We start from the raw sequence: 16,799 nt of genomic DNA, 5'->3' as shown, positions 1-16,799 counted from the left end.
GATGCCTGAAAGTGTGTTACTATGCTAAGTAAATGGCAATACAGTCAATATACTGGGAAATTAAGCATTATAAAAATATAGTACCCTTATCTTTTTGTAATGTAAACCATACTAGATTGTACAAAGACACACACACAGCCTACCATAATGTTTTTAACATTATATGAAGACTAGAAGATCTTCCAGGTTGGCCTTCAAAATAATTTTCAAATAACCATTTGTACCCATATTTGGCTAAGCCACTAAATTTTTCAAAATCCATTCCCTCCAAAATGTGAAAAGTGATGCACCCTTTGATAAACTACAGTGTTTATTCAGACAGCCAAAACTGATTGGACTTGTATCTCAAACTCCAATGTCCATGTGTATGAAACTTGGAAATTAAGAAGACTTTAACTGCCTTTATTCTCCATTACTCACTGTGCCTACATATAATCACTGAGTGCCTTAATACTGCTACATTCTCAGTGCCTTAGCTGAACATTAACTCTTACTGGCCTCCACGACATCCTACTCACTACTAACCAAGATTTAAAGAGTAAAAACTATAATTGGTGACCAAATAATTTCCCAATCCCCTGTTACTTTTAGTGTAAAATACACTATCCATAGCAATGTATGTGTGCATGTGGCGTATGCAGGGCACTTCATCCATGCATGCACGGGGAGGCCTGAGGTTCCCTTATCACCTTAGTTTTTAAGGCAGGGTTTCTCAAATACCTGGAGCTTGTTGATTCAGCTAAACTGGTTGGTCAGTGAACTTCCAGGTCAGGATCCACCTGTCTCTGCCCTGTCAGTGATGAGGTAATAAACACATTCCACTGCTGCTGGCTTTAAAGTATATGTTGAGAATGTGAACTTAGGTCCTCATGCTAGCACAGCAAGCCTTTACTCGCTGAGTTATCCCTCTGGCTCCAGGTAGACACATTTTCACCATCTGTGTACTGCCCCTTTCTGTGGCTAAATCTTTCTGGCACCACTTTTTTAGGCCTATGCCATCCACAGTTTCCAAAGTCTAGTGATTGCTCCAGGCTCGCAAATCTGACTAAAGCCTATGGTTTACATGGCATCTCTCCTAGAAAGGGTTTTCTGGCTTTGTCCTATCATACTCATGTAAATTAATTTTTTAACACTCTTCTCCCCTTGCCCCGCACTCTCTCTGTTCATCTCCATCACAACACTCCAGCACCTACGACATGATCATTTACCCATCTATAAGCTTTATTGTTAGACTGTATGATCTCGGTATGTAGGCAGGCTGAAGGCTGTTATTTCACCATTTCCAATGCCTGCTGTAGGGAGTGGTTCTGATGCTTTGATTGGGAATCTACATGTGAACACAGAAGGTCCTGTTCCCCAATTAGTTCTTGATTGATCAATAAAGATGCTAGCGACCAATGGCTAGGCGGAAGAGGCAGGGCTTCCAGGTTCCCACAGGCAGGCTAGTAGCTGCAGGAGGGAAGAGGATTCGTTGTGCTTGGCAGGGAGAGAGAGCCACCAGTCAGGTGAGATCTCAGTGGAGTGGCCACTGGCTACTTTCCCGATTGGGCCTGGGGTAGCAAGAGGGAGACTAGTAGCAACTAAGTTGAGGGCAGATTTAGGGTGCTGAGCAAGGAAAAGATACCTGGGAACTAAGCTGAGGGCAGATTTAGAGGTGCTGAGCTGGGAATGAAGGTGTGGACATGTTAGCAGCAGGAGGCTTAGATGTGCCCGGCCATTGAGCTAAGAAGCATATTAAAAATAAGCTAGCATGGTTAGTAGCACAGTAGGCCAGGAGCTTAAAGCAGGGTAGAAGAAACTACTCACTACGCCTATTGTTTCTGAGTTGAAACAGAAGATAAACTCAATGTTTGATGATCAGAAGAATGGAAACTAGATCAAAGCCATGTACATACCACACCAAATATTTTGTATTGCAAAAATTAAGACTAAGTAACATGGCTTGGTAAGATCATCAAGCCTGACAACCTAAATTAAAGACCTGGGACCCACATACTGAAGGAGAGAATGAATTCCTCCAAGTTGATCAACATGCGCTTTAGCGCATGTGTGCCCAAACACATGTGTACTTGTATACATTAAATAAAAATACAATTAGTAATAGGTCTTACCTAGAAAGTGACTTTTGTGTTCACTACATTACAGTTCTGGCTTTCTTTACTATTTTAGGCAGATAAAAGATTGATTATCCCTTTTTAAAAAATCAGAAATGTTCTTTAACAATCAGCACTTCCACTTTTTAATCCAATTTTTTTTTTTTTACTTTGTCTTGACTAGTCCATAGACTCTATAAACTTAAGACAGTTTATAGAAGAAATGAGTTTGGATTAACAACTGGCCTACATGCTCCTTGGATAGTAACTAGATTAGATCTTACACAAATGTCGCTGCATATCTCCAAATAATATGTATACTTTGAAAAACCATGATTTTTACCTCAAAAGTTTAAATATTGAAAACAGCCACAATATTGGGGAGGGAGGATTTAAATGACCTAAAAATAATCTTAATAGAATCAGGGCATTCCACATGAAAAACAAAATTAATTTTCTTTATGAATCACAACATCAAGGAAAATCAATTATGGCAGGGCAAACTGTTATTAAGAGCCATAAAGATCTTTGGCTTTGTGTTTACAGGATTCTATTCTAATGAATAAAGCCTTGAAAAGGGGGACCATCCCCTCACCTCTGCCTCAACATTTAAAAAGAAAAAAATAGAAGCAAATAAAATATTCAATAGTAGAATGAAACCTTCTGGCTCGTCTACCAACAAATTAACAGGTAGCATCTGAAATACTATTGACAACATAGAAAACTAAGGAAGTCTTTATAATATGTTCGTAAACAATATGTATTATATTTATTGTGAACATAAAATATAGTTATAATATACTTATAACTGTTGATATTGAATAATCTATTAGGAAAAATAAATTTTTAATCTATAAAATTCCACATTTTTTCAAATAGCATAAGGAACTTTCAAATTTCTTTTAAGATGAAAAACAAAGACCTTGATACATCTTCAACTTTAATATGTTTTTTAGAATTTTAAGCACCAAGCTTATGACAGTCTTATCTAACATACCAAAATTCTACAGACTTTTAAGAAAACTAAGGGGATGGAGAGTTGCTGAACTACTATTCTACTAAAATTATGTAAATATCTTTAAATAAAAACAGACTATTTTAAAGTATATAATTACTATAGGCAACATAGCTAAACTTCTAGTCAACATATTAGAGATCCAGGCACTAAAGTTTACCCTAGAATAGCCATAAGCTTATAATTAAGCCATTTTACATTCCAGTTTTGTGACTCCTACATCTGAAGACAGAAGGCAGTACAATGAACATTGACATATACTAGGAACCATGAGTAATCAGATTTTAAAATGTAAGAAATACTTCCTCTTTCCCCACCAATACCTTCTAATTCCTAATATGCACAGACAGATCATGTAGATCATTTTAGCCTGGAACCTATCAATTTGTCTTTTAAAAAAAAAGCATATTGGAACAAAAAAAAAAAAAAGTGGGCTATAGATCTGAAGAGACTCCACAAAAGAATTATGGATTGTTAATAAACACTAAAGTATTCTATATCACTGGCCATTAGAGAAATAGAAGTTAACTTACTTTGAGGTTACATCGCACCCCAGTCAGAATGGACAGAATCAAGAAATAAATTTGTGAGTAATCAGTATGTAGGAATTGTGACCAAGCCATCTTTTCAGCCCTAAGAACATTTTGGGCATATTCCAAAAGCACTCTGAACAGAGGTATAAACCTGCAAGTCCATCTACTGTGGGGCCTGGAACAGGAGGGTCTGTGTTCAAAATCAGCCTGAACTAGTCAGTCAGTCAGTCAGTCAGTCAGTCAGTCAGTCAGTCAGTCAGTCAGTGTGTCTGTTTCTGACACACACACACACACACACACACACACACACACACACACACACACACACACTCAGAATGAGAAAGGGACAGACTAAAACGGGTGGGGTGGGGGGATGGGGGTTGGGGGTCGGGGTAGAGTGTCAGAAACTACAGACATGACTCAGCAGTTAAGAACAATTGATCTTTCTGTAGAGGACCTGAGTTTGGGTCCCAGCATCCCAGACTGATGACTCACAACTGCCTATGACTCCAGCTCCTTTCTGGCCTCTGTGAACACTGCAAGCACATGTACAGATCCATACATATCCGCACATAAGTAAAAATAAATCTCTTTTTTTAATGAGAAGAGAAAGATACAGAGAAGTAACAAGAGGATTCCCAAACCCCAAAGAGGAAGCTATTTCAAAACCAAGCTGGGGTGGGGAGGTCAAATGAACTACACGGAGAACAGCTTGTATCATTATTGGCCTCCATTTTTAGTAAACAGCACTGATTCTCCAACTTTAATCTTTACAGGAAGCCTATAAATGTTCTCCCTGTAACATAGGCTTTATTTTTAGTACACATTTATAAATGTTCAATTATCAGGTGTGGGGTGTGAGGCCTGCAATTCTAGCACTTGGGAGATGAGGCAGGATTGTTTCAGGTTTGAGGTTGGCACAGGTTAGATACTGAGTCAGCCAGAAACAACCCTGTCTCTAAACCAACCAAATAGCTGGAAAGATGGCTCAGGGGTTAAGACCAGTGCTGCTCTTATAAAGGACCTGCTTTCAATTCCCAGCACCTACATGGTAGGTCACAGCTGTCTGTAACTTCGGTTCCAAGGGCTCCCTCTTCGAGACTCCACTTGTATCAGGCATACATAATGGTGCAAATGCACGCAAGCAAACACAAAATAAATACATAAAATAAAAACCTTTTCAAAACAAACAAAAAAGTAAATCCAATTTTTACTTAGTTACTAGGCCACCCCTTAGAGTCTACATGCTAAAGGTTTAAAATACATGATGATAATTATTTTCCTTATATGAGGAAGAGTAATGTCTACTTCACCTATTTGGTAAGGCATTTAATCTAACAGCATGAACTAATGTAAATAAATGACATTTAATAATGTCAATTATACTGGGTTTGAGGAGGTAATGGACAAGTACAATATTCAATAATAAAGCTACTGCTAGGTTCTAGAACAATAACTACACTGTTTAAAAAGTATTACTTTGGGGTTGGGATTTAGCTCAGCGGTAGAGCGCTTTGCCCTGCCGCCAAGGCCCTGGTTCGGTCCCCAGCTCCGAAAAAAAAAAAAAAAAGTATTACTTTTGATAATACTCTTTCATAAGTAAAATATCAAAGAGTACATTCAACATAACTTCAACATTCAGTCACAACAAACTACTGATACACATAAATGACATGAATGTATCCCGAAAGCTTTCTAAGTAAAAGAAACAAGACATGCAAATGTTTTATACACCATATGATTCCATTTACATATTTTAGAAAAGGTCAACACTATAAAAACAAAATCAGACTATTGCTAAGGGCTGGGATGGAGTTAGGAAACTGTTTACAAAGGGACACCAGAATACTTTTCAGAATAATGGTAATACTCTGCCCTTAGCAATGGTAGGTAACAAGATTTAATGTATGTCAAAACAACTGAACCCAAGAGCGACTTTTATGACATAAATTATCTCAATAGGTCTAATTTAATTTTTTAATCCATCTGTCAAATCACAACTTCAGTTGAACACCATTTTTATATGTAGTGATATACTTCTCATCAAAACCTAATCTCCCCTAAATATAATAGTTATATTATAAGTTATAATAGAGGTTAGCAAAGAAAACTTTAAAGCCATGTTAAGATTAAAATAAATAATGAGATAACTGCTTTATTTTAATAAACTCTACTATATCATTCCCAACTATATAGTCCAAAGGACCAGAACCAACAGGGGAAAAATGTTTCTTATACTACATAGTCCCTCAGCTGAAAAAATTCTGTAATTTTTATTTGATTCACTTTTATATGCAAGTTGTATTGTGCATGTAGTGCCAGGAATGCACGTAAACAAAAAGGCTCTGATCTCAGAGGCAAGACCTGTAGCCAAGGAAACAGTATTTTGAAACTTACTAAACTAAAACTTGTCATGGCTGGTCGTAGATGTAGAACCAGATCTTTAGGAACTATACATGGCAAGAACTCTATTTTAGTAGTTTAGTGATTAAAGGGAAAGAGAAAATGAAAAAGAAAAAAGGAAGAAGAGAGCATAGAAGCAAAGACACAGCTCAATGCCAACTAAACAATCCAACAAAGCTTTATCAAGTGCCTAAAACAGGAAGGCTGGACACAGGCACAGGAAGGCTACAGTACAGAATGGACACAGAGACAGGCACAGGAAGGCTGCACACCATACAGTGAATGGACACAGAGACAGGCACAGGAAGGCCGCACACCATACAGTGAATGGACACAGAGACAAATTGTTTTCTCTACAGGTATGCTATAATTGTACCAATGATACCAAATGTAATAAATGATCAAGGAAATGCTCATAAAATGCCTTATTTCTCACAAAAAGCACCCACTGACCCAACATTTTGGAAAGCAATACATGTCTAGACAAGTGGGGACATCAGACAAGCATTTCCATGGATAATGTCAATGATTTTCTATCAGCAATAGTCTGAATTTTTCTGTACCTATATTCTACATGCTATGTAAAACTTTCACTCACGCAGAGAATGAATGTGTTAGCAGAGTTAAGTAAAACACTGATGTCATATATGGATGTGTCATAAATATCCACGTCCTACATGTCACATGGGATAACCTGAGCGAGGCTGTGGGACACTGCATTCCTCGTTCTTTTCTCAAGAAGGAAGAATAGCAGCTTTTAGGCTTGCTATATTTCAACTTTCAGTCTCAAGAGTTGTCTTCTAAGGCATAAGAAGAACCTTGGAGAAAATGTCCTTTGTATCATTTAAAAATAAAAAAAGGGACAGAACAGAACTGCTAGTAATAATGAGCTATACCTAATGTAACCCGCGTCAAATTTCAATTTGGCCATTACCAAGAAAAAACTAAACTCCATAAATATCCTATCCCAGATGATCAACTTCTTTAGCTGAAGTTGGCAAAGCACAATACCATCAGATAAAAGACATGTAAAAGAATGTTTTAAGTAGCTTCAACTGTGGCTCTTTGGGGACTCTAGCAGTCAGGTAACTGAATTTGGGTGCTGTGACAGTTTAGCGATAATAAAAGGTTTCTGTACATGTAACAACCAAGAATGAATTCAAAGCCACACGTAGATGACATCAGAGGTGTCTCCTACAGTGCTCACTGTGCGGCTACACTCCACTTCATTGCAGCCTTGATGCTGAACTTAACACACCTTTCCCACAGCTCCAGAATAATATACTCTATAAATTGCAGTGTTTTGAGTATACATTAAAGTTTTCTGTGGTATAGAAACATAATATTTTGTCCATGGAAAATAAAAACTTCTAATATTTTCATAGCACACTCCTCAGTTTGTAAGTATTAAGTTTCTCTATCTTTGACTGCAGTCTAACATAATTAGAATGTTAAGATTTTAAACAGTACCATCTAAATCGCTGTTTTGCTAACTAGTCATTGTATGAATCTTGGCTTGATACTAGGAACAAATTTCCAACAACTGACCCTAAACATATTTCTACCATTCTGTACTACAGATTTATCAAGTGGTGCTCTTAGCACGTATGATTACTGAATCTAAATATTGATCAACTCTAAAAAAGCTGAAGAGGGCTGTGTGTAGTGATATATACTACTCCTTTAATACCAGCACTAAGGAGGCAGAGGCAAGGAGATCTATTTGAGTTTGAGGCTGGTCAAGTTTACATAGAGAATTCCGGGTCAACCAGGGTTACATAGTGAGACCTTGTCTTTAAAACAAAAACAAACAAAACAAAAATATAAACCTGAAGATATTATATTACATCTGCAGCCAAGATTTAATCTTTCCTGTAACAAACAAATGGCAAAAAGCAAGCATATGTATCACGTTAGCATGCAAATTTGCTTTAGTCTTTAATGAGTGGGAAAATAGTATGTACGCTAAAGAATTGTTTTAAAATAAATCTCGTTTATAATTTATTTTTAATTAATTATTTTTATTTTATTGCATTTATGTCTGGTACCACATGCTTGACTCACCCATATAGGCTAAAAGAGGGTATTGGATCTCCTGGGACTAGAGTTACAGATGACTGTTGGATGCTGGGAATCCAATTCGAAGTCTCTGGAGGAGCAGCCAAAGCTCTTTTAGATCTCTCCAGCCCCAATGTTTACAATTTATTATCAGTAAATGCTTGATTTACATACCTACATACCCCAGGGCCACATAGTAATTTCTTGGGCAAAGAAAGGACCATGAGTTGAAAAGTTTAAGGAGCCCTGCTTTATAATTCTTAGAGTGTTTCCAAGTAGCCATGCTGGATAACAGCAATATATGTTAGGATTAACTTCAAGGGCATTATTAGTTGTGAAAATAACAAATACCATAAATACCAACCATAAAGCTTAAGATTTTAATATAAACCATGTTCTGACTTTTAATACTAATTCAGAAACTGCTAAAGTTTCTAGAACAATATGCATTAAAAAAAATACCCCACATATAAACAAGTATGATTTCACCTGTATAAGAGCATAATTTTTTGGACTGAAGAAGACAACAAAACTTTAAAAAACTATCAAAAATGAATCTGCTATTTCAAGTTTTGTCATGGCTTTAGATTTTCTCAGTTAAGTAAAAATAAATAAAAGTTTTAATAAATTAATTTCTGTATGTCCCAGGTGTTTCCTTTCTGACAAAAGGCAAATATAAATAAAAGATAACTTTAGCGTTTAATGTATCCAAGTTAAATGATATGTCTGACACAAGTTAGATGGCAAAGCCAATTTACCTACATAATTATTTTTAAAATTTAGTGCATTCAGGGCAAAATTCTGATGCTCAGTATTTTCATAAAGTAATTAAACAGTACAATAAAGTCTCTGATTTTAAGAGCTATTTTATGTATATATTTTAAATATATGGTTTATATATTATCCTATTTGAATTCATATATACAAATATGTATAAAATATAGTAACCAAGTATTATAGAAGACTATAATCTAGTAATAAGTAAGCTATAGCTTATCCAAACCTAACTCCTCTCTTTTGAGGAGGCTGGGGATAGAGCTTAGTGATAAGAGCATATACTGAGTATGATGGGGCCCTGGATCAGATCCCAAACACTATATGCTCAAATTATTTTAAGGTTCTCTTTACAAACTTTAGAAGAAAAAAATACTCTACTTTATAACCAAGCCTACACTTTTCATGAAAAATTCCAATATAAAATTTCAGGCTGGAGAGATGGCTCAATGATTAAGAGGGCCAGCTGCTCTTCTACAGAACCCATGCTTGATTCCCAGCACCCACATAGCAGCCCACAAAAAGCTGTTTTCAGTTCCAGGGAATCCAAAACCTTCTTCTGTGGGAACCAGGAATGCACATAATACACAGATGCACATGCAGGCAAACACCCATACACATAAAAAAATTATAAACTCTGAAGAGGCAAGAGGGAAGAATGCAAAGAATAGAGGTATTTTAGAACTAGACCTATCTGAGTTGGAATCCTCTTAACACTCACTGGATTTACTACCCAGAACAAGTTTTTAAATATGATAAGCTTCTGTTTATTTTTATTCTATTCTATTTTATTTTTATTTATTTTATTTTTTAGTTTTATTTTATTCTGTTCTGTTTGCAGACATGGCTTCACTGACTATCTGGGCAGGTGTAAAATCATGGAAATCATGGCACGCAGTAGAGTTGATAAAGTACTGTGGATAAAGTACCAGCCCTGTAATACTTTCTCTACTTTTCACACTTTGCTCTGTGTCCTTGAGCTAGTTACTTAATCATTCTATAAGTTTACAATATGCCAACCTCAAAGAGTAGGTAAAATTAATTGTAAAGACTCCAGTAGTGTTGCTGGCACAAGAAATCTATTCAATACTACTATGTACTACCAGGTGTGCTGGAGCAAACCTATGATCCCAGCACTCAGGGGAAAAACAAGAGGATCCAAGCCAGCCTGGTCTACCTAGCATGTTCTGGACCTGCCAAGAGTACACAGTGAGGCCAGGGCTCCTGTCAATCCCCCCACCCACACCCACTCAACAACAAAAACCCAGAACAAAACAACCAAGTATTACCTATCAAAAGGTGTAACGACTGAAAAGGACTAAAATTTAGTGTTATTTCTATATTTAACTCAAATCCACCTTCTGAAAATAAAAATTCACCATAATGTGTTTATTTTAAATGGACTATTTCAAGGCTGGGTGTGGCGGTGCATGCCTTTATTCCAACACTGGGGAGGCAGAGGCAGGAAGATCAGCTTGGACAACACAGGGAGTCTCAGGCAGGGCTGCACAGTGAGACACTATCTTGAAAAGGAAAATGAAAAAGAAAGTAGGGTAGAGAAAAGAGGGGGGAGGGGAAAATTGCTATTTCAAATGCTTCTCTGGATCCTGCTGGCCATGGTGATGCACATCTTTAGTCCCAGCAGTCAGAGACAGAGATCTCTGTGAGTTCCCAGTTAAATAATGAGACCCTGCCTAAAACAAGACAAGACAAAACTCCCCCAAAATTATGTAATGGCAACAGCTCTTGAACAAGTACTCAGTCAAGTGGATATTCTGAAAGGATCAACATATGACAACTACATAATGCTGGTATTAAAAAAGTTAGTCACATTAATTTATACCTTTATCTTTTTTAGTTGTTCATTTACATTTTAAGAATGAAATAAACCTACAGTTATTTTTTTCCTACTGAAAATAGATACTATGATAACTGCGCGCATACGTGCATGCACATGCGCGCGCACACACACACACACACACACACACACACACACACACTTGAGAGAAGTAAAAAATGCAGACCACTTAAAATTAAAAAGGTTGCTAAAATTTGATTTCAAAATACCATATGTATAGGACATAAATCCTATCTCCCCAGCATGACATACATGATTACTTTGACAATAGAGATTATGAAGGCTGCGCCAGCGCCAATTGAGAAATCAAAGGAATGCATGAATTTTATACAAAACTAAAGATGCAGAACCTTGAGTTTTTAAAAACAAATGTATGCCAGGCTAATTAATTATTCGTGTACTATATAACTATGATGGATTCTACATATTCCTAGGCTCAGTTTCTTTATCTGTAAACTGTGGATAGCTGCTTCTACTTCATGTACTTTCTAGAATTAAATAATATTATGGGGGACACACTTAGCACAATTCCCGGCAAATGATAGGCAATCAAAACCTTATAGGGAAAAACCTTAGTTGACAATACTCTTACTATTAAATAACCTTTCTAAAATACCACTTTGGGCTTTAAAAATGATAATCTAGTCTCGTAAAACTCAATTCATTTAAATTAACTCCAGATTTCTACAAAAACAAGGCTGTATACAATACAAATATCTAAAATCACTTTTATTAATTAACTTACTAGGGAAAAATATTCTAATCGTATGAAATATCCTTTAAAATTAGAACGATGGCTTTAATTGGACAGAAATGGGTTTTTTGAAGTTGCTGTAAAAATTAAGGAGAAACACTAAGACTCCCACTAAAAGAATTAAAAAGCAAACAACTCAGAAAATGTTACATATCATTTACAACAAAAATAGTCACTTAATAGGTACACAGAAAAAATAAAATCAGTAGTTTGAACACACGCCAATATATATCAAACTACTAAGCTCTCACCAGAAAAATATAACTATGGGGGGGTGGGGAAGGATGGATAACCTCTCTTTTTAAGATTTAAAAAAAAGGTATAGTATTACTACTAAGAAATACATGGTTTGAAGAGCAAAGTGCAGACATTTCTTAGAGAAACATAATCTGATACAAAGATAAAGTATTAACTATCAGAAAACCCCTTTAACACTCTCTCTCTCTCTTTCTATTAAAAAAACCATCCCAATTATTTCTTTCATATAAACATAATATTTATAAATGGATTCAGGCCAATTGAAAATTCTAAAACCATAAAATATTATTATAAAAGATAATTATTGAAAATAATGAATTTTAAAATGAGCTCTAAAGTCTTGAAGAACATAAATTTACCACCAAAGCAAAGAGTATGGTTAGAACATTAAAATAAGCATCTTCAAGGTTAAAATTTATTATAAGGATTCTATAAAAGTACCTAGTCAGTACCTTGATAAACAGAATTAAACTACATTTCTCTCAAAGGGATTTACCCCAATGAGTCAATATAAAAGTGAAATAATAGTTTAAAATTTTAGAAATATTTTCAAATTATGCTTTTCTTAATAAGCAATAGAGTTAACACTAAAACACAAAGTTAGTTGTTAATTTTGTTATGTCTTATCCTGAGAAAGTAAAAATAGAATAGGCTATATCAAAATCTTATACAGCCATGTCAGATGTTTTTATGGTACTCTGATCGATTAGTATAGATAATTAAATAAGAAATTAATAGGAAAGCTTTAAAGTGTATTTTTTAGTTCAGTAGTCTGTTTGAAATAAAGAAACTTTCACATACCAACTGGTATAGTTCTGCTCATATTTTAAAATTTTAATGCCAATCACTAGCAAAATCAAAGTTGTTTACTGCCATAGTAAAAATCTTCACTTTTCATCTCTACTGAACAACCTCAATCTTTTTTTTCACATACACCACTCCTTTTCTTTTTAAATGTAGGCAGCAGTAAAATAATTTCTAGCACAGGTTCAAAGTACATTCATATATCTTTAGTAAATAGATGGGTGATGGCTTTAGAAAGCATCCCAATATACTTCTTAAAAATGTTAAAAAGTTATTACGTATTTAATTTTAACTTTGATTTACTAGAATCTCATTATTTACATTAAAACTATTTCTCCCAAGTTATTGGTAACTGCACACTTAAGAAAAACACTACACCACAGGATTGAAGTTAGACACACTAGGGACACATTGGGTATATTAAGAATATTTCTCCAAATACTGTAACTAGAATTATTAAATTACTGGAATGTTTAGTGGTTGTACCTTTTCACTGTATTAAAGGGAGGAAGTGCAGCAAAAGATTTTCACTGGTGAGTCTCTCAACCAATACAGGTGACATCCAACAGACTGACACCTGCAATCTTTCATGAAACATAAATTGTTCTCTCCAACTAAATTATCCAAAAAGTTCAAGGACTGAGTTTTCCCTTTTAAAAACAATCTATTTAAATTAAACTGAGCAAAGCAGAAATATTTTCAAATTACTCTCAAGAACTGTTTACATTATCTTATGAAAGCACCACTAACTGAACATTACTTACAAACTACAAAATATGTAGAACACAAATAATAAAGAAAGGACTAACTGTAACCTAATTCCAAAGACTTAAGAAAAAAATACACTAATATCTACTAGACTGATCCACACGTCTGCGTAAGACTCCTTGTAACTTATAACCCTGCCAAATAAAGTTGCTTCTGTTTATGAAAACTAAGCAAGAAGAACTCTTTTCCCATTATCTTTCATGGAAACAAGTTCATCTTTTGACATACAGTTCAAATAAAAGTTGAACAGATAATCACAGAGCCTTTAAAACAGTTTTTCTTTTTCTTTTTCTTTTCTTTTTTTTTTTTTTTAGTGACGCCTTTACCCAACCCTTTACACGCCCCCGCCCCCAACACCAAACTGCTTTCTCAAGACGGGAAGTCTTCCTCACTTCAGCATTCCTCCTGGCATACCCCCCACTACACCCCCCTTCACCCCCGTAGGCCTGAGGCCCCGTAGCAAACAGAGTCTAACAGGAGCAGGCAGCACAAAGACAGGAATGGGAGATTAGTGGGAGGGAGGGAGGCCGGGATTGGGGCTCAGCAGGAGCTCCAGGCTTTTTAAAATTCAAACTGCTCCCGGACCAATACAAATCACGGACACGCTACTGACTACTACACGGATTTATAGCATTAAAAACATGCCTAGTACGTGACAGCTATATTAACTTCACTCTTTTAAACATGTATCCATACGTTTGCAGGAAAGGTGGAGCAATTTTTTGTAAGCAGCATGTTAAACTCCAAAGTAACCCGCAGAAAAGTTATTTATTCTACAGTGACGAAAACTTAATGCACGGAATATTTAAACCAATATTTTAACCACTACTATTAAAAGAAAGGACCTTAGTGAACAGTGTTGCTTCCTTTTAACAAATGAGTTTTCCTTCGGCGAATATGAAACAAAGTATCAAACGGGACATTTCTTTTTCTGTGCAATTTATAAGTCTGAGGACTTTAAAAAAGGTATTTCCGTCTTTCACTAACTTCCATTCCCAAAGCCGCCAGAAACAAGCTCCCAACATCTAACTTACTCGTGAACTAGAACTTGTTAAGATACAGAACTGATATTTTTCTCCAGCATTTACAGATACATTTGACCTATTAAAATGACACCTCGCTCATTACACAGTCAAACATCATAGTACAAACAGCCAATGACAATCCTGGGACTCAAGAAGATCTGCCCTGACAAGAAAGGATGGCACCTTGTGTGTGTGTGTGTGTGTGTGTGTGTGTGTGTGTGTGTGTGTCTCGCTTTAAACCTCCCAAAGATTCTAAGTGTAACTTAATTTCTATCCTTTGAAAGAAAATAGGTTTCATCCTTATCTCGGCATAAGCTCAAAACACTTAGAATTCTTTGTATGCCTGCACACGTTTAGGCTAGAAAGTATCAGAGAGTTTTATGTAGTCATTTAAAATTATCCTTACATAACAACATACAAATACAAAGTGTCGGAGTAAACCTGTCAAGTTCTTTATACTTGGTCTTTGAATAAAGTCCATGTGCTACACACACTGTCAAACAACATAAAAGCTCCTGGGCGAGGATGTGCAGTGTGCACAGCGCTACGGTTTTCTGTATTAAATATACATGTGGACGGTTTAATCCTTTTACAAAGAAAACGAGTCTTTATTAACTTTCCAACGTCCAAACAAGTTTTGCAGAGAATTACCACTGTAGCCGTGTCTGAGTATTTACATTTGTTTCACTAACTGAAACTACTTCCTCCCTTCATGGGGTCACAGGGGGAAGAAGGGGGGTTGTTTGTTTCACTGGGACGTTCCCCACTCCCGGACCGGGAAAGTTGTAAATATGGGGACGATCGGGGCACATTTGCTGATAGTTGTATTGTTTCCGCCTCCTCACTAGCTACGGCTCCTCTCCCGGGCGAGGCCTGTCACCGACCAGCAGTCGCTCCGCTCAGCCCGGAGCTCTCCTAATCCCCGAGCTCAAGTAGATTCCGCTGGCCCGCGGCCTGCACTCTCCGCCGGGCCTACGCCTCCCCGGCCGCCCGGCAGGAGCCCGGTCCCCGTCACCGCAGCCGGCCGGGAGAGGGTACAAAAACCGCCGCCACCCAGGGTGGCTGCCGCCGGAGAGGAGCGAACTCTCGACTCGCCCCGTGGAAGAGACCTGGGGCCGCTGAGGAAACGGCGGGGAGGGGAGCGAGGAGGAGAAACGCTGAGGACCTGGCGCCGGCGCCGCCGCCGCCGCCGCCGCCGCCGAAATAAAGAGCAGGAATTTACCTGGGCGAATCGGCGTCTGAATCCGAGCGGAGGCCGAGGCCGCTGTGGCGAGAGACTATAATCCGGGCCGGGAGGGGGGGTGGCTACGGCTCCTCTTCCGTCTCCTCAGTGCAGGGAACATGTAGAGCCGGGGGGAGACCAGCCGAGAAGACAAATCGCTGCTTCTTCTTCTTCCTCCTCCTCCTTCTCCCACATAGAAACACTCACAAACACCCGACCGGGGGCCCGAGCTACCGGGGGGGCATCGCCGCGGGCCCAGGAACCAATCCTCCTGTCGGCGGGGGCGTCCCTCCCTGCGGCTTGGTGGTGTCGGGTGAGTCGGTACCGACGGAGGGAGGGGGGGGAGGGCGGGCGGGGGGAAGGAGCCCTGTGTGTGTGTCTCTCTCTCTCGTTCCGTCTCTCCCTCTCAGAACAAAATGCCGACCGGAAGTGCAGCTGCAGGAATGACTCCCTCCGCCGGCGCCAAACACTAACAACCACCCCCTCTTCCCTACTCCACTTCCGCCACCGCCGCCGCCGCCGCCGCCGCCGCTGCTGCTGCCGCCACTCGGGCTCGCAGCTCTGCCTCCGCGCGCCGGCTCCCGCGGGCCCGGAGGTTCGGCGGCAGTGGCCGCGACAGCTGCAGCGGCAGCGGCGGTTCTTCTCAGTGCCCTTGCCCTGCTCTGGACGGCCGTGGATACTGCCTGTGGTGTCGCTCCTGCAAGGTGGCGTCTACGCCGCTGCTCGGGTGACCGGCTTGATTTTTTCCTGGAGGCGACAGCAGCAGGGCTCTGGTCCGGTGTGGTGGCGTGAGGCCGGGATCTCCCTCTCTCAGGCGCTCCGGGTCTCATAGGCCCCAGAAGGCGGCGAGTCGAAGCCGCGCTGCTCTCCCTGACTCGCGGGCATCAGCCCGGGGGAAGCCGAACTCAGGCGGCCAGCCCGTGGATGCGGACGGTGCACCTTTCAAACGGGGTTCCTGCGGCCGTGATGGATGGATCGAACGCCCACCCTCTCCGACCCCGTCCCGGGGGCGGCCGGACCCTATATCTGTCTGTGTTATTTCTACGAAGACCACAGTCCTCGGAGGTGAAGGCTCCCAGCCTAGCTGAGTTGGAATCGTGATCGTGGTGGTGGTGCATTAATTCTGGAAATATGCGGGTGCTGCTGGACTTGCCTCTTTTAACCCCTTTTGGCGGTGGTTTTGATGCCTCCCTGGTAGTCAGGATAAGGCCTGTAGGCGACGCTGTGCGAGCGA

At 38.9% G+C, this 16,799-nt stretch overlaps 1 protein-coding gene across 1 annotated transcript in view; it reads right to left on the bottom strand.

Annotated features, from left to right (window-relative positions):
• Positions 1–15,935, bottom strand: part of Nipbl (NIPBL cohesin loading factor) — a 163,759-nt gene extending 147,824 nt beyond the window's left edge. The window contains exon 1 of the mRNA XM_032898802.1: positions 15,566–15,935. The gene's annotated coding sequence lies outside the window, so the exon portion shown is untranslated. The remainder of the gene's footprint in view (positions 1–15,565) is intronic.
• Between the last annotated feature and the right edge of the window lie 864 nt (positions 15,936–16,799).

The sequence above is a fragment of the Rattus rattus genome, chromosome 3 (genome assembly GCF_011064425.1).
Source record: "Rattus rattus isolate New Zealand chromosome 3, Rrattus_CSIRO_v1, whole genome shotgun sequence".
Lineage (NCBI taxonomy): Eukaryota > Metazoa > Chordata > Mammalia > Rodentia > Muridae > Rattus > Rattus rattus.
The sequence above is the reverse complement of the archived record's forward strand: the minus strand, read 5'-3'. Positions and strand labels throughout refer to the sequence as shown.